General features: G+C 39.8%; 1 pseudogene; it reads right to left on the bottom strand.

Annotated features, from left to right (window-relative positions):
- Positions 1-24148: 24148 nt before the first annotated feature.
- Positions 24149-25041, bottom strand: LOC121156883 (annotated as a pseudogene).
- Positions 25042-26992: the final 1951 nt, after the last annotated feature.

Below are 26992 nucleotides of genomic sequence, written 5' to 3' on the forward strand. Positions count from 1 at the left end.
CAGCTCAGCTTTGGCCATTGTGGCCACTTGGGGAATGAATCAGAGGACGGAAGATCTTTCCCTCTATATATCGTCCTCTCTGTATATCTGACTTTCCAATAAAAATAAATAAATGTTTAAAAAAGAGATAGAAGAAAATATTCTATTTTAATCCAGTATTTCCTAGAGGAATTTCTTTTTTCAGTACTACATTTCTATAATCTGTTTCGGAGCTTTTACTATATGCTTGTTTCACGAAATTATATAGATGCATATGTAATTTTTCATTTATATACTTCCATCTGAGTTGTATATTCTGAAACAAAATCTAAAAATTTTAAATAACATAAAAATGAAAAGTATGGGGACTGGTGGCACTGCCTGCTGCTCCGGCATTACTTCTGCACTCCAGTTCATGTCCCAGCTGCTCCACCTCCAATACAGCTCCCTGTTTATGACCTGGAATATCAGCGGAGGCTGACTCAACTCCTTGGACCCCTGCACCTCTGTGGGAGACCCAGAAGGAGTTCTTGGACCCTGATTTTGGTTCTCCTAAGCTTCAGCCACTGCAGCCATTTCAACTGTAAACCAGCAGGTAGAAGATCTCTCAATCTCTCCTCTCTGTATCTCTACCTTTTAAATGAAAATAAAGAAAACTTTTTAAAATAAAAGGTGTAATTTTGTGTTTATTACAGGAATAGAAAACACTTTGTTCTTTCTAAAATTTTCTTTTAAATATTTAACAATTTTAAGAAAAAAAAAATGTACTTTGAGTCCATAGTGTTTCGATGAGAATTAAGTTAATGACTTGTATAACACTTTTAGACCCAGCTACTCAAAAACATAGTTCTAAGTTTATTTTCATTTTAAATTGTTGAAACTGAAAAAGCCTAATTCAAAAACCACACTCTCCGCATGGACACGCAGTAATAGTGATGGCTATGAATTCATATTTGATCATCATAGTGATTCATAATCTTTGTTTATTGTAAGGTCTGATTAGGGCCTTTTAATTTCATCATGGATCATATGAAGAGCCTGTACTTGAACTAAAAAATGTTACTTTTTTTGGTTTCTATTCATTTTTGTCTGATCTGGGGTTGCATAGCTTATTTGGAAGAAACTTGTAACATTCATCCATTTGGAAAGAATTCGTTAAGGCAGACTAGGTGTCTCCACTTGAAGTGGAACAGAGAAAATGCGCCTTACTGCAAAACCCTGGGAACAAAGGCACAAGTAGGAGCAATTTTGTGGACTCCACCTAGATGCTCAAGACACATGGATACCCCGATTTCCTCATCCAGAAACAAGTGAGGGCACCAGAGTCAGCCAAAATCATAAATATCCACAGGCTTGAAGTTCAAGATGTATACCTTTGACAATGGACTAGTTGGTATAACCTTAGGGATATTCACCCCTTCCTTAAGATACTGACAGAGGAGCGTGCATACCAGTTACTTGGGGACCCCTTAAAAGTACAGGAAAGAATGGCGTCTGAGGATCAGATCTGCAGCACTTTGTAGATTCCCAGGTTGTGAACTACTTTAGGAGCTAAGAATATAATTGTTTTGCAAGTCTAATTAAAAGTGGCAAATGCATGATGCAAGTCTATCATGATCAAATTTGTAGTTTGAGATTTGTTTAAATACATCTAAACAACAAACAAACAAACAAAACACAGAACCAGTAACAGGGGGAAAAAAAAATACTAACCATTTCATCCAAACCAGTGTTTCCTTGGCAAATAGCTCCAAAGGCACTATTCCGTAGACTCTGAGAGTGTTTCATGTGATGATCTGATCAGAGACATGATGGGCCCAACACAATGGCTTAGTAGCTGAAACCTTGCCTTACATCAGCCGTGATCCAATATTGGCACCAGTTCCTGTCCCCGCTGCTCCACTTCCCATTCAGCTCCCTGTTCATGGCCTGAGAAAGCAGTAAAGGACTGCCCAGAGATTTGAGATCCTGAACACATGGGGAGACCCAGAATAAACCCCCGGCTGCTGGCTTCAGATCTATTCCATGTGCTGTCTAGAGTTCTTAATATTGTAGGTGAGTTCAACAACGGTGAAGGATTCAATGACCTTACAAACTTGATCACAGAGTACTTGCTTCCTCATTTTAATCAGTGCAAGGATAACACTGAACCTAGCGGGAGTGTTGAAGAGTTTACACGGAACAATTATGGATCACAATATCTAGTGTGAAAGTCTAATCAAGTCTGTACATGGTGTCATGTTTGAAAGTGTTTCTGTAGTTCCCTTCTAACCTCTAGCTACTCAAAGATATCATCATTGTCTCAGAAATGCCTTGACTGTCAGCATAAATAAGAATGTGACTGTCTGATGGAAAAGGGAAAACAGTGATTACTCCAAATTTAGTGTGCTTGCTAAACTATAACCAACATTACGGAAAGAATTCCTAATGCTTACATAGGAAATATGGGGGAAGGAGGACACTATCAAAAATTAATAACCTGTAACTTTTGTTTGTTTGTTGGATTGTTAGTTTTTGAACCTGTCATTGATACTGTCTCAACCCATGTGTTTTGAAGAATTGAACTTGCATTATTTTTAACATATTGTTTTCTCAATACTATGTCAGTTAATTCCATAACATTGTATATTGTTGCTGATGTTTAGTTGGGGCTTTTAACTGACCGGAACTTTACTCTGTTAGCTCTACCTTCAGACCAGAGAAGGTCTCCCCAAGAAGCCACTGAACTTATCTGGACAATAAGATGCTGGACTTTATGCTAGGTATATGCTTGCAATGAAGGAATCTCAACTGAACTTGAACTGTGGTTATGCAGCAAGGTGGAGGAATCCACTATGAGGGGAGGGGAGTAGGAGGGGTGGGGGGAATCCCAGTGCCTATAAAACTGTATCACATAATACAATGTTAACAACAATTTTTTAAAAAGTAATAAAAATATTTTTAAAATAAAAATAATTATATGTAAATAAAAATTTAAAAGATAATTTTATATTAAATATATATTTGAATCTAGAGCAGGAGAAGAAATAGAATAAAAATTTGCTAATTAGCATTGCAAATCACTGAAAATTTCTGATCTTATCCCTAACTAAACAGCAAAAACATAAGCATTTAACTGGGCGAACTTTTGGCTGCTTTGTAGCCCCAGATTTCAAGTGCAAAGGATTTCCATGATTTTTTTAAAGTAAAATCTTAAGCCGGTTACTTTAGCCCTCATATGAGAGAGAAAATTAGTCACCTCTCTCCTTTTTCTAAAATAGCCAAATATTTATGCTATTTTCAAAGAAACTTCTAGGGACACTCCGCTTTGACGTTTTTCTAAGTGTTATGAAGGTTATAAACACACGTGCACATAAGCATGTCCTTTTTCCTTGCATGAAAATATAATAATTTTAATGTCACAAAAGAAAGACTTAGCTTTATTCCTTGGATAAACATTAGCACCACTGAAGATCCACCATTGTGAAATCATAAAAAGGTGCTTCAAAAAAGAGTCTTACTGAAATAAATCTTGTCAAATTTTAAGAACAAAGCTGAATAGGATAATTGGATTAACATGAAGCAATTCTCCTTACTCTACTACTGGAAAATACTTAGATGTGTTTGCTACTTTTAGTGTACCATTGAAGTGAAAAAGGGTCTGTCAAAATTTTTCTATATGTATTATTCCAATGTGGGATAAAGAATGAACATCTGATACATGCTGAACATCGAGCAAGTGTCTCAGACACATTTAATGTCATTTAATGCTTTCAAAAACTGTAGGGAAAAAGATAAACCTGTTCCCATTTCACAGAGAGGAAAGACAGGGTTCAAAGGTTAAATCAGAAAGATCTCTTTACAAAGCCCATGTTCTCTCATGTGTAAATCAAGCCTGGATGCATTTGGTCCATGGGCAAAAAGAATGAAGATAACTTTCCTATACAAATTGTCCCAATGCCTCTCTGTCTGATGAGGGGTCTTCCCCTCTACTAATGCAGCTAAAAAGACCTGATATCAAAATAAATAAATAAATAAAGTTGCTTGAAATAGAACAAAGCATAAAACCATGACACATGAAACCACTAACTTTTATTATAAAATGATAGTCACACTTGAATTGTTCTGTGACCATATCAACAATTAAATTTTCATATGGCCAAAGCTAAAGTACAAATGTTATCTCAAGGAGAGATCAATGACTTTCACATCAAATGTGACATATTAGTCTCATGGCGTGCACCCACATAGGCAAGGGACACCATGCAGTAGATGTTACAGGAAAGAAGCTGATCGAGCCCCTGCCCAGGCTGTGCTGCTAAGGCCAGATCTAACAAGCATTATTCAACTAAATAAATCATTTGAAGTCTAAGCTGCATCATTTTGCACCTAATTTGAGGTAATACATAATAATGGTCCTTGTAAAAATCTGTTTTCTGAAAATAGTAACTATGCCTGTGCTTGCCTGGCAAGTTCTTTTGATTGAACTTGTGCTTCCCCAAGACAGTTCAATGCTGCACACTCATTTAGATCTGAGCCACCACTCCATCCCTACCCAGTGCAAAATATCAAGTCTGTAGCAAAGGTAATATACAGTTGTTGACGGCTCACAATGAATCTGTTACAAAACACTGAAATTTTTGGTGGGAAGACTCTGTACGAACCAAAATTCACTTCCTCTGTTTCTTCTTTTCAATGCAGCCGGAAGACTGAGCCAGGACCAAACAGGGTGCTCAGAAGACCCCCTGTGCTGCAAGTTCAAGAGAAGCCTTACTCACATGGGGTAAAATCATCCTCAAAACTCATGCAAGAGACTAGGTCATTCTACTAGAACTTGAATATCTAATGCCTCCAAGACGTCTCATTTATATGCAAGCAGCGATCACGCATTCTGAAACTGCTCTCTGCAAGTGACAAGACAAATCTTTGCGGGAACAGTTTCCATCCTTTGGCTACCAGGGACACTCTGCTGTTAAATGAAGTGGGAAGGAAGGAGGCGATCATGTTCTCTTCAGCACCAAGTTTCTGAGGTGTAAATTCCCTTGTGTGTTTCTTGATGTCTTTTCCTTCCCAGGCCATCCATTTCAAATCTTCTAAATAGGTGGTATGGTTTGAATATGTATCCCTTCAAAACATTCCATATTGAAATTTAATTGTCATAGGGGGTGGTGCATTTAAGAGGTGATCAGGACAGGAGATCTCTTCCCTGGTGAAGTATCAATCTCATGGGGTTTGCCTAGGACCCATAGAGGCTTGACCTCTTCTCTCTCTCCTTCCTCCTACCTCGCCTCCTTCTCTTTCTCCCTCTGTCAAGCCCTCACCTTCTGCCATGCTATGCGCAGCACAGAGGTCCTTGCTGGGTTCCATCACCTTAACCTTGGACTTGCTTGTCTTCCAGGAAATAAGAAATAATGACCTGTTCACACACCACCCAATGCTAGGTATTTTGTTACGCAAGCACACAGATGCAGGTGCAATGCTGAACCTCTCGCACATCCAGCTGTTAGCATTTAGCTGTACCACTCTCTCACTCCTGGTTGATTTCTACCACCAATTTCATGTTCACAGGTGTCTCATCCTGCCACATTTTGTCTTTATCCAGTAGGATCAACAGTCACACACACACACATAGAGTTTATTTCATTCAAACCCCTTAATCTCTTGTATCTGAAGACTTGTTCTTCCATTTATGTCAGCTAAGACTATGTTCATACTATTAACCAATAAACTGTGCTGTCTGCAAATTGACCAAATCAAGGTTCCTGACCTTCAACACTGCGATGTGTCATTTCCAGACTCATGGCTAACCTACAATTATGGCACCATTTCCATGTTGAAGTATATGTGTCTATGTTTAAAACTCGGTGCATTTGTTTCAGTTTGACTGAATATGTAAGAAAAGAAAGATAACATTTAATAGGGTACAATTCAGTGCATTAAAATCTCTAAGTCTCTCAACCTGTCATCATGCCATCCCCTTCTTCCCTTTCATTTGTATCTTAAATTCCACCAGCTATAATTTTAATATGTTCCTTTCTGTTCCACAAAAATCTTGCTTTTTGTCTTTGCATCCATTCAGCAAAGACCTAGTTCTAATTGATCTCATCTGCTTTCTTTGTGCCACTGTTAAACACAGGGTATTAAAGACAATCCTTGCAGATGAGTTCTGGGTCTGTCCATACAGGTGGAGTCACTTTCCACAATCCCAGTTACCCAAGACTGTGAGAGTTTCAAAATATTAAATTTAAAACCTGCAAAAATAAATAATTCATAAATTTTAAATATCCATTATAAGATTTTCATAATTTTCTTTTTTTATGTTATCATTGCTAATCTGTTGCTGTAATTAATTTCTAAATTAAAATATGTCATATATTGTGCCCAGTGTTGTTGTAGCCTAGTGGCTAAAGTCCTGGCATTGTACACACTCAAGATCCTATATGGGTGCTGGTTCTAATCCTGTCTGCTCCACTTCCCATCCAGCTCCCTGATTGTGGCCTGGGAAGGCATTGGAGGACAGCCCAAAGCCTTTGGACTTTGCACCTACTTGGGAGACCTAAAAGAAGCTCCTGGCTGCTGGTTTCAGAACAGCTCAGCCCCAGGCATTCAAGCCGCTTGGAGAGTGAACCAAAGGACAGAATATCTTCCTCTCTGTGTTTCCTTCTCTCTATCTGCCTTTCCAATAAAATTAAATAAGGATAAAGATTTATTTATCTTTATAGGAAAGGCAGATATACACAGAGGAGAGACAGAGAGGAAGATGTTCCATCTGATGATTCACTGCCCAAGTGGCTGCAATGGCTGGAGCTGAGCCAATCCGAAGCCAGGAGCTCTTCCAGATCTCCCATGCTGCTGCAGAGTCCCAAGGCTTTGGGCTGTCCATGACTGCTTTCCCAGGCCACAGACAGGGAGCTGGATGGGAAGTGGGGCTGCCAGGATTAGAACCAGCACCCAAATGGGATCCTGGTGCGTTCAAGTTGAGGACTTTAACCACTACACTATCGCACTAGGCCCCTCCATCAACATTTCTTTATCACTACATTAACTTTCCCCTTGTGTATATTCAGCCTCTCCCACTGACTTTTAAACATATTTATACCCATCTTTTATACTTAAAAAAAAGTTTCATTCAAGCTGCCATTCCCAAACTTCCTGATGCTTTCTTATTCTTCAAAGCCAAACTTTTTTTAAACAAGTTGTCTTCGCCCACTGGTTTTGTTTCTCACCAACAAGTTGCCAACTTAACTTCTGTTCTCATCACTTGAACAAGTAGCCCTGTTCAAGATCACAATCTTTTCACACTTACAAATTCCACTGACCTTCCATATTATCAGTGTGGCAACATTAACTCATCTCCTTCAGTTGATTTATCTGTCCCCTCCTGGGCTCCAGTGTTACCCTAGTGACTGACTTCTCTCTGTGGTGTTCTCAGCTCAGCCCTCTGTCCTGCTGCTAGGATGTATTTTCCCCCATGCTGCTTCCTCTGCTGCTTTTCCTTGTTGTCAAAACCCCCTCTCTGCTCGTTTCACTCAAGCCAAGACGCAATGATTTTCAACCATAATTGAAGCCATCTATGGCATGAACATCCACCGTATTTAATCTAGTGTAACATGTTTACTTTTACATATTTGAATACCTTTACCATGGGACTGGATCTGACTGCTCATAATGGCTGTGTTATTCTTAGTGATACACAAAGTTGGTGATAAAACTACTGATATTCCAGATTCTATGAAATAAAATATGTTCATTCCTGATCTTTCCTTAAAAGCCCAGAGCCATATATCTGCTATTTCCAACTGAATGCTTGACATAGCAGCAAGGCAATGACAGTTTCAGGGAACAGTGACCATATTCATGTTACACAAATGACACTTTCTTGAGTTACACAAATTGGTGACCCTGGCAAAAGTGCTTCACATGACACTGATGTCATGCCTGAAGTCATGATCTCTCTGCAATGTTCCAACTTCCTTAAAATTCACTCTTCCTTCATTCCCTGACTCAATGTTCCCTCATATAAACACAACGCAGAATCTAAGTGTAGATTTCTATGTATCTTACGCCTCATAAAATCCAACATCAGAACTCAACTGAACTTTCATATCTATGTGTGTCTGTGTTTTTCCTTAGTCACCTGAGGCATCTAATTCTATAGGATCCAACACAGTAAATGTATGACACTGTCTCAGCATGCCAAGCTCCTGCTAGCCAACAGTCTGGCCGCTTTGCCTGAAATGCTCTCAGCATTCTTCCACCGTCCTTGCTTGATTCCCCCTCAGCCGTCCAGTCTCTGCCCAAACCCTGCTGTTTCCAGAGTCTTCTGACGACTGAAGCCACACCATCACCCTTCATTACAGCTTGCCTTTGAACTCTCTAGAGTAGCGTGATGATATCATTAAGGTTTGCTAAGCTCTAAGCTCCATGAAAACCCGCTAGATACTTCATTTCATAGCTTGGCAGTTACTTGTAGTTTCTGACACACCATAGATGCTCAGAACTACTTCCTACATGCAAGTATGTCAAGATGTAACAGAACCCGGGAACATTCAAAGCCCACTGCTCCTACCAAACGGTGGCTTGTAAAAATCAAACTGATTTGGGTCTTAACATCGTTCATTGTATTTATCATAGGCATTTCAGACTTGTAACTATATGTTACTCCATCTTTTATTTCTAAATATATATACTTGAAAAATTGTATTTTAAAATATGTAATCCACCTTTATATGACTTTTGTTTTTGTTTCAATGGTGTTTAATTTTAAGTTCTTCGTTCTATATTATTGTGAAATAATTTTCAAGTAATTCTACTTAATTCTCATCTATTAAACATAAAGTGTGATTTTCCTTTTAGAATTTATATCTTGTTTTTAGCTCTGTAGCAATTATAGAATTCTTCTGGATTAGGAATTCAATATGTTGATGGTGAATAGCAAGTGCTATTCTTTTGCTCTACACCCCTAGGTCTTTATTTCAATTAGTATAATATGCTCACTAAATTAATACATCTATTATGGTGCCAGAACTCATATAACAGACAGCAACATGTCTCATATGGGTCAACTAGAATCATTTTGCTAAATTAACACTGGAGCCCTCATAAAAGGATCTCAGTAGATACTGTTATTAACAGCAATTGGGGCACAAATTAAAATGAGGCTTTTATGCTTAGTACATTTTGAGTAGATTTTCAATTGGCAAATCCATCTAGATGGCAACTGAACTTCCAAATATATCAAAATGTTGTATCTCAGGACCAGGTGACATTCTCTACATTATTAAGAGTCACACTTCTCACCTGATGCAGCACAGAACAAGACATATAAAACTTGAGAAACACTATCCTATATTATTTTACCAAGATATCTTTTTTTAAAGATTGATTTTTTTCCCCTCTATTTGAAAGACAGAGTTACAGTGAAGTAAGGAGAGATAGAGAGGGAGACTGCTGGTTCTCTGTTGCACCAGCCAGAGCTGAGCTGAGCTGAAGCCAGGAGCCAGGAGCCTCTTCTGGATCTCCCACACAGGTGCAGAGTCCTAAGCACTTGAGTCATTCTCTGCTGCTTTGCCAAACCATAAGCATTGAGCTGGATCAGAAGTGGAGCAGCCAAATCACAAACCACCATCCAAGCAAGCCTAAAATTAGACTGTGAGTCCACTTCATCAGCCCCTAGTCTGGGTGTCTTGTATGTTCTTTATATATTTGGGCTACAGATCACCCAGCATAAAAGGCCTCTATTTTTACCATCTGGAAATATTCTGAACTAATATGGCTCAACCAGTACTCAAGACACCTGGGCCCACTCTAAACTGACCAAGAAAGTGAGTTCTCTGGTTAGTAAACCTGTCAAGTTTATTAACAGTAATAAAACTAATCAATGGCGATTGCTTACCATGAATATATTAGTCCTGTTTTACTTTTTTACTAAATGTGCGTCACTGAGCAGGTGACTTGCTGTCATCTTTCCGAACCTTAAAGGTTACACTGGGTCGTTATAAATATTTAGTCTATCAATATGTTAAGATTTCATAAAGTGACAGCATTTGATACATAGCAAATTCCATAGGTATTAACCAAAATGCACTGCCATTCACTGGCAAGTATGAGAACTTCTAAAAACATATATTTTCTCCGGGATGATATTCTGCCAGCTCTACCTTCACACCAGAGATGGTCTCCCCAAGAAACCACTGAATGTATCTGGACAATAAGATGCTGGACTCTATGCTTGATATATGCCTGCAATGAAAGAATCTTGACTGAATTTGAACTGTAATACTGCAACAAGGTGGAGGAATCCACCATGGGGGGAGGAAACAGAGAGGGGTTCGGGGAATCCCAGAGCCTATGAAACTGTGTCACGAAATGTAATAAAAAATAAATAAATAAATAAAGATGGGGAAAAAAGCATTTTTGCTCACTTGTAGTCTTCTCTCCCAGATGCCACTCTCCAGCAGATTAGCATTCTAAAGTTGGGTCACGTTATTTCACTTGGGTCACGTTATTCACCCAGGCAAAGCTTTAGAGATGCCCCATTGACAAGTAAGTGAAAAATTCTTCATTCTCACAATCCTGGGCCTATAATATGTTTACTCTCCTTGTTTCTTACGGTTGATAACCATGAAGATACAGTAGCTAAAAATAGTCATTAGTGCTGAGTGGGGACGGATTTGAGAAAACCAATTTAATAATTGGTTATTTTCTCATTGTTGTCTGCCTTCCCAGGAACTTACTATGAAAAGGACCAGAAAAGTGTTTTGGTTTTAAAAAAATGATCAGAGAACAGAAAATTTATAAAGCTGCTTAAGAGTCCCTCATCCATGGCAAACATCATATTTTTACTGTATAATCTTTAAAACTCTCCTGCAAAGTTTATAGGGCAAAGGCAATATTCTATATTTGGCAATCCAGACAAACCAACTTACCTGACCAGTGTATAGAGAAAAATGAGCACCAAGACCTCTGAGGTATTTGAATAAGTGAAAAACTCCATTTCCCACGGAAAGGAGTGGGCTTTTAGCCATTGGTGTACAAAGACAGTGTTCTGAGTTCTCACTTGCACACCAGAATCCGAGGAAAAGGTACCTGCTCCACCAGGTGGGGACATCTGATCTAAGAATACGAGAGTCTGTGCCTCTCCTGGTGTGCACCTGCAGCACAGAGAAAAGGGGCATCCCAAAGAAAACAGGTGTCAGTCAATAGTAGCACTTTGATCACCTGAACTTCTTCTCAGTACTCAACTAGCACAAATTGTCCACTTACACGAATTCTCAACCTTGCTCCTCCTAAAAATGAAAATCTTTAATTTTTCATTCTCCCCTCCTCCCAAATAAATGTTTTGACTATTGTACTAGGTGGTGAAAAAAATTAGTTGAAACTAGGGCCCTGCTCAGTACCCTAATGGCTAAGTCCTTGCCTTGCACATGCTGGGAACCCATATGGATGCTGGTTCTAACCTGGAAGCGCTAGTTCTCAACCAGCTCCCTGTTTGTGGCCTGGAAAAGCAGTCAAGGACAGCCCAGAGCCTTGGGACCCTGCCCCAGTGTGGAGACCCGGAAGAGCTCCTGGCTCCTGGATTTGGATCGGCTCAGATCCAACCATTGCTGCAACATGAGGAGTGAATCTTCCTCTCTCTCTCTCCTCCTCTCTATATATCTGACTTTCTAATAAAAATTAAATATATCTTTAAAACAATAGTTGAAGCTAAAGCCTTGTGTGAAAAGATATGGCCCACCCTTTCCTGAGCATGAAATTTTGTTATAATAGCTTCATTTATAATAGGTTACTCATCCAGAAAAAGAAAGTCTAAATTTTCCTAATCACCAGCAGACTAAGCCCCTCTCTGTTTTTTCACTTCATTCTTTGAGTAATATTATAAAATGTGAGGGCTAAAAATAAATGAACATGGGTGAAATGGAGAAAGCAACCAGTGAGAGTTTTCAGAATGGGAGAGAGAGGGGAAGAAAGAACCAGGGACTTTCCATGAAACTCCGATGAAGGTGGTCACATATTGTGATTCCATTTATACACTTTCTACAAATGACAGAATTTCAGAGAGGGAAGCAAATGAGTGGTCCTCAGGGGTTACCGATGGCAGAGGTGGGAGGGAGGGGAATTATGACACACAAGAGGTCACCTGAAAGACATCTTGGTAGTTATGGAATAGTCCTGTCTTGACTGCAAGAACTTTTGCACTATAACAATGATACAGAATGGTGTCTCAGCGTGTGCACAAATGGTTACCAAGGGCAAATTGCTGAGTTTGATATAAGTTACAATTCATGCAAAAGGTCTGCGTGGAGGAAACATGGGACTTCTCCATGCTACCTTTGCAACTTCCTGTGAGTCTATAATTGTTTCAAAATTAAAAGGGCTTTAAAAGAAAAAAAGGAACCAAGCACTAGGGACTTTCCATGAAGCAATCAGTTAAAATATTTATATAGAAACTACATCTTTTAATTGAAGTCAAACTCTTAAAGAGTGTTGGACATACGAGCCTTCGATCTCAATCTCTCCTGCATAGCTCTTCGTTGTCGAGACAAAAGGCAGCCTGCACAACTAGTTGATGTTTTGCCCTGTGACATGATGAGACAAAGGCTAATGTTCAGAAGAAAGAACAAAAATGAAGTCAGCTGCCTAACGTCTATGTAAAAAAATCATATTGTTTCTAATTCCCTTTACATGCTCTCTAGTTATTTCACTAGGTAAAATGAAAAATATCTCAATTAAAAACTTAACCGCTTGTCTTCGGAATTATTAAAAGTGGTATCATTAGAATCTTACAAATTGAAATTGACGTAAGAAGTTTAAAAAACGCAGCAGTTTTTTCATCCTAATGGGATAAAGTACCTCTTGAGCGTATCTTGTCATCCATGGTTATGCTATTTCTACTGAGGTGAAATTATCTACTTAATTGCATTACCTAGGTCTCTTGTGTATAAGAATAACGGAAAGTACCTTCATATTTTGAAAATGCATTATGTTCTGAAAGAATATTAACATTCTATCTTATGTAAGTTCCTAATGGGAACATTTCTGAAACACTAAAATAATTACCTAAAATGACTGTACTCATAACTGCAAAAAAAATTTTATTAAACAACACATTTTGGAAGATAATACTATATATTGCATTTTGCATTGTTAAAGTACTAGGCATTCTGATACGATTTAAATATTTGCAGAGTTTATACCTGCACTGTATTGATGAAATTTAGACAGCATGAAGATAATATACATCATGAAATAAAGTCTCCATTCCACTGCATGAAATTCTACACCTGTTGTATTTTCACTTTGAAAAAATCACATAACCAGTTCTATTTCATAATTGACTAGCATAATTCTCAGCTAACTACAAGACCTCTCCTGTGGACTCATCTTCATAAGCCAAGACTCATCAAATCCAAGCTCTCTGAGAGCTGCCATAAGTAAGAACTTAGCCAGAACATTAAAACAACATGTACCAATGCCTTTGGTACTCTCCAATCCTGGGGACAGGAGTGGAAGGAATCAGGAGTGGAGTAGTAGAATCTATCCATTTAGCCTCAGGACCAAGCCACATTCTGCAACAAGCTTACAAAATAACTTGTACTTTGAGACCACAAAACCACAAAAAGTTAACATCTCCCTTCTTCAACATACATTCTGATGCCTATTGACCTAATATTTTAGAACCATAGGAAAGTGGAAGTACAAGTTCTGAAATGGCATTCTCAAACCCCAAACAATTCTTCTCCTTGAATACACTGTGCTTACATAAAGCTTGGCAGAATCTGTCAGACATATATGGGCACCAATTCATGTCCCAGCTGCTCCACTTCTCATCCAGTTCCCTGCTTGTGGCCTGGGAAAGCAGTCAAGGACGGCCCAAGGCCTTGGGACCCTGTGCCCACATGGTAGACCCAAACAGGTTCCTGTCTCCTGGCTTCAGATTGGCTCAGCTCCAGCTGTTGCAGTCACTTGAAGAGTGAACCAGTGGATGAAAGATCTTTCTTTCAGTATCTTCTTCTCTCAGTAAATCTGCCTTTCCAATAAAAATAAATAATTTTTTAAAAGAAAGTACATTTGAAATATAATACAAACTGAAATATATTCAGTAAACATTTCAGTTAAATCATATGCTAATGGCTATGAGGATAATTCAACAAGTTCCTGGGAAAAAAAATGGAATTAAAAGATAAGCTTATTGAGATACAAAAAAAAAAAAAATGTTTTTTTCTCAAGTCCAGTCATGGTTTCTTTCTACTAACATACATTTTAGGTTAACTTTCTGGAAATTTCTTTTAAGCATGGATTTCAGACTTTTTTAACCAAAATTAACTCTTCTTTTAATTCCACTTTTCCAGGAACATTTTGGAGTATCCTTCAATGGGAGAGTATCTGAAGCTAGGTAACTAAGAAAGTGGAGAAGTTGATTTGGTTCACAACTGACTGTGACAGCTAGAGTTCAAACTGTGTGTGTTGTTGTATCCTGATGAGGGTCCCATGGCTGTCACCACATGGCAGCGAGGCAGAAAGGGAACTGGCCATGTGGAGAAGCGGTTATGTGTTGGCTTCACTCTACAGCAACCTGCTCTCTTTTAATTTTTTAACCCAGTATTCATTTCCTTATTGTCTCTGCTTATTTGTACAATAACTTAAGACATATTTTTTCATCCTGCCAAAGAAAACTTAATAACCAAGTTAATCCCATGGTGACAATAGCTGAAATTTATGAGGGAAGATTTCATCTGAGAATGGATCGGAAAGAAGGTTAGAACCTGCACTTATGAGAACTCACTCCAGTGTAACAGCATTCATTAATTCCTTCCAAAATGGCTACCGTAACCCAAGCACATTCCTCCTGGTGCCACAGCCCAACCTTGCCACACAGGTGGCAAAACTACCTCGATATGAATATTAGGGCCTCTATGAAGCCCATAGTATATTTCCAATTTTAATGTAGACTCTCAAAAAATAGAGAACTTCTATATAGCATAGATAGAAGTTGTACTCTAAGTAAACATCCCATACCTCATAGTAGTCCAGAAAATTTTTCAAAATTTGAAACACAAAAATGGTCTATTATAAATCACCCCCAGAAAACCCCATACAAAAATTTCCCCATTCCTACCCTCTTAACCAATAAAACCACAATCAAACATATATATATATCCAACCAAATCAAACATACCCCACCAAAAACTAATTCCCAACCCCAAACAACATCCCCACCACACCACACACACACCCACTATACCCACAAAACAAAAAAACCATACATTAATCTCCCACCCACCCATACAATATCCCAATCACCATAATCAAAAACCTTTCCCAAACCTTCCCCCACCCCTTCCAAAACACTACATTAATACCACCATTACACCCCCTCCCCCATAACCTCCACTTCTCCCAAATCCATACCACAACAACCCAAAAACAAACCAAATCCCACAACTTCTCTCAAACAATATTAACTTCCCTACCCCACACCCCACCCAATCCCTTTCCCTCCCCCCCCAGCTAATAATAAACTATAGTTGCAATACTCAACATCTACCTACGGATACATATAATCTTTACGAAATTGACACTCGTGCCCTTTACCAATACGAAACAAGTCATCCACGATGCCCCAATGTCCTCCCCCCTTCACAATCCATAAAAAATGACCCAACATTCCCCCCTCTCCCCCCTCCCAACCATCTTCGCTCTCTCCTGCTTCCCGACCCCCCCCGCCTCACTTCCCTATCCACTCTCCCCCACTCTCTTCTTAGGATCTTTTCTCCAAGTACTCCTAAAACTAAAGATTTAAGGTGTTTTATAAACTGCACAAGTAAAGGTTGTTCTTGTTCTGTTTTTCTTAAGAATCCGATGGCTAATCTGACAAAATCTGTGTATGATAAGCATTTTCTTATTATAGTTATTTCTACTACTCCTTTCTTTGTTTGAAAGGGACTCCTTGAAACTGTCTAGAGCAACAGGAATCTTTGCTACTAGACGGTTTCAATGAGTCCTTTTAAAAGAAGAAATGAATCGGTAATCAAGCAAAATGGAGATCAGTGAACTTGCTCCTCTCAGGGAAGATTCAAGTTTACCCTGTGATACTGCAGCTGTTAGAGCTAGCGATGACACTCGCCTGAACAACAGGAGCCCCAAGGGCAGGCATTGCAGTGCAGTGAGTTAGGCTGTTGTTCAAGACATCTGCATCCTACACTGGAGTGTCAATTCAAGTCCTGGCTATTCCACTTCTAATCCGGCTTTCAACTAACATCCTAGGAGGAAGTGTGCTTGGGCCTGTCCAATACGTGTGGGAATCCTGGCTTCAGTATGACCTCACCCCAGCTGCTGCTGCCATTTTGGAAGTGAACTGACAAAAGGAATATCGACCTCTCAAGACAGAAAGGTGATAGTGCCTGATGGATTGACGATAGATAGATACAGAGATGATAGATAGATAGTTCTGACCTTGAAGTAGATGAGCATGAGAAAAGAACACCGAACCAGATCCCAGCAGACATTTCATTTCCAGATGTTATATCTTGTTTCAATCTCTGGCTGAAGGTAAAATTAAGATTGAGAGGACATATACTCATATTCATCACATTTGCAAAACCTACCAATACATAGAAGCATACACTATCTACATGACTATGCTTATGGCATTTTATTACCTTCAATAAAAAGAAAATAGCTTTGTAGTCACAATCCTCACCCAATAAGAAGAGGCGCATGTGTCAGTTAAGCCTCCTTCCTCAGCTGTGCCGAGAGACATGGCAGAAGGAGGGATAGCACACATGTATCTGCATTTCAGAACCTGGGCAATAGATGGGTTAGGTGAGCTTTGAAAGCTACATAGAAGCTCCCAGCTAACTCACTATCTTCCAGTCTATCCTTGAGACACACAGGTCTACTTGACCCTCTAGAGAATCCGATAAACATACAACAGCCCCAGAGCAATATCTTCAGCTTTAAGTCTTTTCGGTCACCATGAGAGAAGCAGAGATGTGCCACTCAGATCCCCAAGAAAGAAATGACATGCTTCCCAGCTGTGAGATATGCCCATTACCGACGTTCCCAGTTCTTAGTTTCTTGGCAATGTGCTGTGGCAATGAGACCAGATCACACTGTACTCAAGATGTGGTGTTGGCTGCCACTCAACAAGGTGGTGGTAACTGTAGTGGGGTTTCCTCTGGGTATACCAAGCCAATGAAGAAGCAAGGCTGAGTCAAGAAGAGCCTCATTCCTATCCAAAGCAACACTCCTCGGACTAGGCATTTTTGTTCTGAGGCTTCCCATAGGCTGGAAGAGATAGCATCACATCTCCTCAATCCTATTCCCTCTCTTTCACTGGCATTTCCTAAACCAAAATATGAAGCCTAGAAAAAGAACTTGGCTCTCTACCCTGGGAATATAAACTAGTTCACCAAAAGAAACTAATATTTAGACTGACTGACAAAATATAAAAGATCTAGACCACTAGGTAATATCTAGGTGAAAAAAAAAATTGGCAAAGACAGCCAAAGAACTCCATATTCAAATGAGAAGAGAATACAAAGTAAAAGTCCCAGGGTGGATCCTTGGAAAAATTGGGACCAGGCATCAAATTAAGCTTTAACTCCAAAAATAATGTTTATTCAACTTGCAGCAAAAAAATCTGGGGCTATTGGTAATAAATGGATGCAAAATTGTCTCCCTGAATTTCACAAATGTGTTTATAACCAATCCTCACCATTGATTTTCTATCAGTTTTCTTGGATTGTTGCTCCGACTAGAAACCAACATAGCTCAAACAAGGTGACAACTGGAACACAGACAGCAGTGAGCCATCTTACAGCTGTTGAAGTTCTTATAACAGAATTTGGCAACAAAATGCTTTCTAGATTACAAAAAAAACACTAATAGTAGTAACCTCTAGAAGGCTACATATAACCTCATCCATGACAGTAAATGTTTACTCACCAATGTATAATAGGCACCAAGAAAATAGCTTGGCTAAAGTTTGAATATACTTCTAAAACAATGTTATGGTTATCATGCTTTGAGCAATTATTACTTCTGTTCTGAAACACAAATTTTAAATGATTATTTCAATCTCATAGAATAAATGATGTTTTGCCTTGCCAGAATAATGGAAATAATTTTATGACTCAGTATTTAGCTGATGCAAATTATCTCCTCAAGACTCACCCCAAATGTTCCTGAGAGTAATCCAACCAATTTTTATTAGGGAATGTCAAAATGCAACTTGAATGCAAAATGAAGGTGCTTACAATAAAGCCACATTCAGTGCAGTCACATCTTTCAGCAGCTGAGGGATTCTATTAGCACAGTCATTTTGGCATTGGTTTGCAGGTGGAACATGATTAATCATGACTCCTGCGAGGCATTAATTCATCATGAACCAGGGAAACAAATAGTTTTACATTTTCACTTTCAGTACTTAAGTCAACCAAAAAAAAGTTTAGTTCACTTGGGGGTGAGAAATTTCTTCAAAGGCTTATTTTAACTAGGAAGGAATCCAAATCCCATATCAGGATCCTAGTTCAACTGTGGGCATTGTTAGCAGAGATCTGAAAAAAAGGACAAGAAGCAGAAAAGAGCTCCCGTGCCCATGCAGGCTGACTCCAGAGAACTCTGAGCAGAAGGGCTTGCATCAAGTAGGAGCCATCATGGAACATAGAGAAGATAGATGGGCTCTGATGCAACGGGTCTTCATAAAATGTAGTGTTAATAGTAAAGTCTTCTGGCACAGTGTTGGGTCCAGTCACAGGAGTCAGGAGCTCTCAACTTCATCAAATTCTGTAAAGGTCAGGGTCACCCAGGCTGCCACTAGCCAGTGTGGGCAGTCTTTGATGCAGAAATGTTCTAGGGCAGTGGTTCTCGATCCTGAGCATGTGTCAAAATGGATATGTCCAGTTCACATCACAGCTTTCCCGATCCATTCTCAGCAACCATAATTGAGATATAGAAAGATAAGACCAGAAATCTGCATTTCTAAAATTTATTGGATGACAAGATTTATCATGAGAAATCATGGTCCAATAATTGTGAAATATGTAAGATAAAGAGGTCATTGTAAACAAGTGTAAGTGCTCCATTAAGTTGCCTTTCAATTTTTAGAGGCCATGAAGAAATTACTGAGAACCCTTTATATTCATGCTATACTTTAAAAAAAAATCCCAGGCACAATATCCTAGAAGCTAAAGTCCTCACCTTGCATGCACCGGGATCTCATATGGGCACCTGTTCGTGTCATGGCAACCCTGCTTCACATCTAGCTCCCTGCTTGTAGCCTGGGAAAGCAGTTGAAGACAGCCCAAAACTTTGGGCCCCTGCACCCACATAGTAAACCTTGAAGAGGCTCCTGGCTCCTGGCTTTGGATTGGCTTAGCTCTGGATATTGCAGCCACTTGGGATCAACAGACGAAAGATCTTCCTCTGTCTCTATTCCTCTCTGTATATCTGACTTTGTAATAAAAATAAATAAATCTTTTTTTTTAAATTCCCTTTAATATACCAATTAGATCTTTACTAAGAAAGGATATGGGAATGGTTTATTGAGTAAAGTCATGGTAGGATTTGCACCCACCCTAAGTGAGAACCAGTTTATGTCCCAGTTGCTATAATTCAAACACAACAGTGTGCTGCTAACCTTGGGAAAGTAGCAGAGGGTGTCCCAAGTGTTTGGGCTCCTGTTACGTACATTCGAGACATGACGAAGCTCCTGGCTTCTGGCTTCGTTCTGACCTCACACACCAGCCATTGTGACCATCTGGGAAATGGACCAGCAAATAGAAACCATTTCTCTCTTTCTCTCTTTGTTTCTTTCTTTCTTTCTCTCTCTCTCTCTTTCTTTCTTCTCCCTCTCTCCCTGCTTGCTTGCTTTCTCTCTTTCTTTCTTCTTCTCCCTCTCTTCCTGCCCTCCACCAACTCTGCCTTTCAAAATATGGTTGGCTTTGGCTCAGCAGTCCCTTCCAAATAAATAAATATTCTTTTTTTTGGAACAAAATATATATATCGGGGAAAAAATAAACTGAAATCCTCATTCCATCTCTGGTAATTTTTTTTATATTGGCAGGTATTAACAATTCATCATATTATTTTTCTTTATCAAAAACTTGCGATCAAAACCTTGGAAGACAATTATTATGAGAATTAAATGAAGAATGTTCCTGATACAAATAATAACCTCTGTGACTTTTTTGGATGTATGATTGGAAGTGCAAGTAAATAAATACATTTTGTGTGGATTAAAACTCTGTTTAATTAAATAAATGTTAAATATGTCGAGAAAACGATGTGCTAGCTTTAGAATTAATGACATACATGAAGAATTCCTTATTTATTTTAATTAGCAACATATTTCCTTTTGCCAATACATTTTTTCCAGTAGAACCACAAGTGTCATCATTCTTTATTATTGTATCCTGCTTTACTTTGGTTTCTTACACAGCTTTGGTGTAAATCCTTCAAAAATACCATTAAAACCATAGTCCAGCAGAGCCTAGCAGCCTTCGGATCCAGCACTGTTGAACCATGTAGGAAAACTAATTCGTTCATTTAGCTTTCATTTTGCGTACCCTTCCCATCGTCGTCAGCACTTTTATTAATTTCCACAGCACAGTCCGCAAGTGTCTCCACGGAAGTACTCAATTACATGGCTCTGTCTTCCATGTTAACTCTTCAAATGGCTTCATTTGCAGGCACAGCTGTCTCATCTTAACTTCACTGGGAGTGAGGCAGAACTGGCATTTCCCGTCTCACAGCCCATTTATTTTCAGACACGTGTCGCAGCATACATTAACTTCACTTTCTCTGGAGTTGTTATCGAGGTGGAGAGCCATGCACAGTTGGATGGCGCTGTGCCCTCCAAATGGGACAAAGATGAATAATGCAGAGCAAAGGACGGGCAGAGGAAAAGGTAAATTTTCCCATCTGTAGCAGCTGCCTCATGCTGGGGAGCTTCCCCGAGCTTCCCCCAGGCAAGAAACAAACTGCTTGAATTCAAGGTGGATGACACTTTGCTACTTACAAACAACTTCACACCTACTATTTGATATTCTGCACTATGACATCGGTTATTATAGTCATGCTTATTTCAGAAATGAGGAAACAGAAGCACACAGGCTTATGTAAATTACTCAGAGTCACACAGTTGGCAAGCTGCATAGCAGGAACTGCAAACCACTTCTTTCTAACACCAAATTCCAGATTCCTTCCAAAATGAAACTATTCCTCCATATTCAGACAGGACTCCAGAGTTAGCAGAGTCCTTAAACATGGGGAAGCAACCATCATAATCAAGGTAAATGCAAATTTCTAGAATTGACCTTCATCCTTATTTAAATAGCCTGCCCAGTCCCACTGCAGTAAGATGCCCTAAGGTTTCAACCATATGCATTTCTTTCCAGTCATTAACCACAAGCAAACATGGGACATTCCACGTTCTCTGATAGTCACTGTTCCCTCCTGACCAGAATGATCCAGCAGTGCTGTGGGATCACTGGCTGATCTGAACCCTGCTCAGTCCCCACTGATCTGAGACCTCTCAGACCTGAACATATTTCCTAAGGAGGTCTTGCACACTTAGGCTTCTACTTGGCATTTGTCTAAGTAAATTTTGCAAGATCCCCAATACAGAAGATTCTACAGGTAGAATGTCCTGTCCCCATAAAAACAACCTTCCCCACCAAGAAAAGCTAAATTAGTCATTTTTTTTAGCTTGTAGTTGACATCAGCTACACGGATGTGCCAAAATAGGAATGCTTTCACGTGAAGGATTCACTGCCCTGCATCCTTGTGCAAATCTGAAATGCTGTAGGTCGCCTTTTACTGTGGACCAGGAACATCTTCACATAAATAAACCTCTCTACCCTCAACTGAGAATCCCTACTTGATCTTTCGTTAGTTCCTCACATACCTTTCCCAGGGTCTCTCTTGCTTCCCCTCCTAAGAATGTGATTAAATAGCATTAGATCCAGGGGAAAAGACAGAAACCTTCCTCTGGCTTAGCCAATGAACCCTTTTTAGAGAAAGACTGGTAAATTGGCATGTCCCTATTAATGAAGGCTACTGTCTTACGTTTTTATAGATTTTAAGTTTGTTATGATCATGCTATAGATGGCAAAGTTATATCTGTTTATGCTGGAGAGTCGAATTAATACCTTCAAATCTCTAATTGTAACCTTAATTGACACGTTTAATTTTACTTAATCAATCCATTGGGCCAACTATCAAGGGAGCTTGCTGGGAAGTGTTTCATCCCATGAAAACCTTTTGATTTCAAAACTGCCACATTCACTTACTTAAGTTCAGCCCACTGTGGTAGGAGTCACCTCTGTCACCTTAATCTTGATTTCACAAAAGGAGATTTTGCTATGAACACTTAGGAGCAGGACTTTATTTGGAACACGAGTCTCTGAGGGAGCAGGAATGCCAGGAAATTAAGTAAAACAAGGAAAGAGCAAAATCCAAAACAAGAATGCTTTATTAAGAAAATGCCTGGTGTTTGATCTACAAAAATCTTCTAAGGTCTCCCAAGAAAAATAAAGTAAAATAAAATAAGTCTGACAACTACCCACCTAAGAAAAGAAAACAGAAGCAGAAACCAATTGGATCTTTAGGGCTGCCTGACACAAAACCCCATGCACCATATCCAGAACTTTTTTATCACACAAAACTGAAATTCTGTGTGACTGATTAACCGAATAACTCCCATTACTTCTCTCTCCAGCAAACACTGTACCACTTCCTCTCTCTGTAAATCTGCCTTATTTTAAGTGATTTCTGTGTACATAATCATACACTTATTGTTCGTGTCTGACTTCTATTTAGTTGTGGGTGATATAATATAAGAGATTTCAAAGAAGTTTGCAGAAAATATATTTTAGGAAAAAAACTACACATGGAGTTCAAAAAATTATTACAAAATAAACTTATCTCTTTTAACTCCCCCTTTTTATTTTATTTACTCAGAAAGTAGGAGACAGAGTCACCTCTCCCATCCGTTGATTCACTGCTCAAGTGCATGCAACAACAAAAGTTGCAACAGTCGAAGCCAGGAGCCAGCAACTTGACCTCAATGTCCTACATGATGGCAGAAACCCAGGTACTTAAGCCACCTCTCTCTACCCCCCAGGGTGAGCATTAGCAACAAAGCAGAGTGAGAAGTAGAATGCAGACTTGAATCCAGGTCTTCCAAACAGGGATACAGCACTGCACAGTAACATCTTCATCTCTACACCAAATGTCCACCAGATGTCCAAGGATATCTTGAAGCACCTTGAAAAAGGCATTCCAGTTGGAAGGGAAGGATAAATACGTTTCTGTCCACAAATGCTATGCTCTTGCTTTAAGAAGATTCTAATCAATCTTGATTAGATGATGAGTGTCACACCACAAATGCACTTAATGCCACTCACCTGTACGCTTTAAAATAGCTCCACTGGTGAATTCCACATAGTGTCTATGTTACTGAAATTACCAAAGGCAAGGAAACTGCTTTGGATTTTGCTTCGTGTTGAGAATTGTAGAAAATCACAGATCAATAGATAGAAGCCAGTGTAAGAAGTTGTGAGAGCCATGTCTAACCAAGCCCCTTTACTTGGGGGAAACACCTGAGGAACCCAAGGCGTTCAGGAAGAGGAAAACTCTGTTTAAATCAGAGATGAAGAGAAGCGCATCAAAGGCATCGGGGACAGGGCACAGGGAGGACAAAATGAGTTCCTATAGGGAAACGGGAAAAGCTATGACTCTGAATTTTCCAACTTCAGAAGAAAAAATTATTTCTTCATTTTAAAAAAACTATTCAAAATTTTTTTTTATTGGAAAGGCAGATTTTGTTCGCTCCCCAAATGGCTGCACTGGCCGGGGATGAGCTGATCCAAAGCCAGGAGCCAAGAGCTTCTACTGCGTATTCCACTCGGGTGCAAGGTTCCAAGATTTGGGGTCATTTTGGACTGCTTTCCCAGGCCCTAAGCAGGGAACAGGATGGGAAGTGAAGTCGCAGGACATGAACCGGGGCCTTTATAGGATCCCGGTACCTGCAAGGCAAAGATTTAGCCACTGAGCCATTGTGCCAGACCCTCTTCTAGGTTAAGAATACTGAACTATTTTTCTTTTCTTTTCTTTTTTGTTGAAAAGCTGGTGTTTGTTTTCTGTCAGCCTCACCCCATGTCTGCCTCGGAAAGAGGCACATCACTTAAGACCACTCGGTGGTTGTTCCCACCCATTATTCAGTGGCCTGAGCTGTGGGGGCTGCAGAGCAGTCTTCAGTGGCAGGCTGGCGCTCCAGTCTTCAGTGGGGAACTGCTGGATGGGCTTGGAGGGCACCTGCCCACCCTCAGGCCAGTGTGCAACCTCGGGCTGGAGAGCCATGAACTCGGGAGCGGGGGGGGGGCGGTGCATTCACCCTGAAACTCCTTTTCGGTCACAACCTTTTCAGCTGCAGCCTGCTGTTCTTTTACAGTCTCTTCAGGATCGCGGCAGAAGTGGAGATTACGCATGACCTCCCACAGGTGTTCACAGGAGATGGTGGCACACATGCGCAGTACCTCGCGGGCCAGCATCCACCACATCAAACCCACAGAGTGGGCTCCCTTATTGTTGCGAAGGATGGTGATTGTCAGTGTAGCGCAGAGGAGAGTCCCTGTTGAACAGAGCAATGATGGGCAGGTTCACATGTGACACCTCCGTGAAGGGCTGGTGTTTGGCCCTGCCATCCGTCACTACCAGGAGCCGTGGCTCCTAGAAGGCAGCCTGGATCTGGTTGGTGAAGGTGCCAAGAGCAAAGTGGCCAGAAATGGGAATAGCTCCAGTGGCAGGAGTGAACTTCGACACAGCCCACTGGCAAGTGTCCCAGGAGGACAGCACGCTGATGTCCGCAGGGTTTTAAAAGGCCATGATGTCCCACACCACTAGCAGGAGCTTCTCCCAGGTCCTCTTGAGATTGATGATGTGGATGCCATTGCTTTTCCTTTTGTAGATGCACTGCTCCATCTGGAAGTCAAGGTTGGTGCCTCCCAGGTGGGTTCCTGCGGCCAGGAATTTGAGGACATCCTTCTCCATCTACAGGACGTCAACAGCTCTGGACATTATAGCAGCTTCCCTTTGAAGTTATTCCGGGAATCAAAGACAACGCCGTATGTAACCCCCTCGCCCGGGAGCACGGAAAGCCAAGATACTCTCTATTCAGTTGCACTTGAGACCTACCCTAGATACATAACAAGTTTATTTCCATTTTTATGATTGTTGATTGGCTGAGAAGAAAAGAGACCCCCATCCCCCGCTGACCAACTACAGGATATGTGTGGCATTTAGGATAAAAACATCCCCAATGAATAAAATGTACCTAATGAATGAAATCTAAAGTGTCTTCTCCCTCCCATTAGTTTTTCTGAAATTATTTCTTCTTATTTCTCAAGTTCGTCAAATATATTCCCAAGTCTAGCAGAAATAAAACTAAGAAAACTGAAATCCTCTTGGGTTTGTCAATGCTCAGAATCATTTATGTTGCATGCATTTAAAATTAAATCATACGTGTCACAATGTAGCTAACAGACTCAGGCAGATTGCCCTTTGTTAGTAACTCAAACTCCCTGTAATTTTTCCCAGTAATCTTGTTTTTTCAGATCTTCCGTTTAATCAATGCTCCAACATGTTTCTAAATACAACATGAAACTAAATACGAACATAAAAAACTCCAAAGCCTTCTCATGTTAACATATTGGATTGCCAAGCATCCCATAATATCCTGTCTACTAGTTTCAGATTACATTATTTATGCTCCCTTCTTGAAAGTAACTTCATTCTTTCCTCAGACAGAAACTAAGGATCCGCAGGTCTTCCCGGATTTCGTACCTGGAGTCAGGTCAGTCTCCTCCTGGTCTACAGAGTGATATAGTAAGTTGCATCCGGTACAGTGACTTCGTCAGCTCTTCAGGAAATCATATTCCAGGGTATAGACCACAAAGTCACCTCTTTTCCCAATCTACTATGTAGCATCACACAGAATGAATCATTATAGGCCTTTTAGAGCAAATGCATAGCCACAACTCAGAACGCCAAAAATTGAGCTTTAGGGGATAACATGTTTCCTAACAGGAAGCAGAAAGTAATTCCAAGTTCTACTTTCAAAAATTTTTCAGCCATGTTACTTTTGAACATGTGAACTGGATTTCAATTCTGTTTCATTAGATGTATATTTTAACCTCTGTCTTAACTTACATCATTGCTACAATTAACATTGCAAATTTGGAGAGTGGCGGAAGGAATTTTAAATTGTGTATGAGGTTACCTAAAAAAAAAATTCAAAAAAATAATTAAAATATAAGTGTATTTGTGTCCAAAAAATTTCACGTGTACTTTTTTCTGTAATAGAGATTTTCCATGAACTTGTGGAAGACCAATGAGATGCTGAAGGCACCAAGTGCCGACTTCACTGACTGGCCGGAGCCCTCGGAAGTGACAGCTGTCACCCCCGTTACAGTGGAAGCTGAGAGCCACTAAGAAGCTTGCATCAGGGCAATATCTGAGGAGGTAAAACTGGGATTGATACAAGAATGAATCCGGTATGCATCCAGTAACCTTCAGCTGGTCAAACTCCAGGAAACAGCCCTTCATTGATTTCTCAAATATACAATTCCTGTTAAAATGTTTAATTTTCATGGAAGCAACAATGTAAGCTTTGCCTAAGCATAAATTTAGCATATGCAATATGTACTAATAATATATCTAAAAATGATGAGCCTTAAAACTTGTTTTAAAGATGCTTCTTACAGAACCCTGCCAAAGCCATTAAAGGAAAAAAAAAAAACAACAGGAAGAAGCCTACCTGGAGATTATCTGTCCTACCTAAATCAGCAGGCACTCCCCTGCTCAGATAACCAGCCCTCAGCCCAAACATAAAACCAGCATCCTAAAGATAGATGATGCAAAATGACTGACACATTTGAGTCTATCCAGAAGGAATAATAACTGCTGATTTACTATCAAGGAAATTAGCTAGACCTGTTCACTCTAAAATAGGGTGTGTGTTTCTGATTCA

This window comes from Ochotona curzoniae, unplaced genomic scaffold, assembly GCF_017591425.1.
Source record: "Ochotona curzoniae isolate NIBS_2020 unplaced genomic scaffold, NIBS_Ocur_1.0 contig_3498, whole genome shotgun sequence".
NCBI lineage: Eukaryota > Metazoa > Chordata > Mammalia > Lagomorpha > Ochotonidae > Ochotona > Ochotona curzoniae.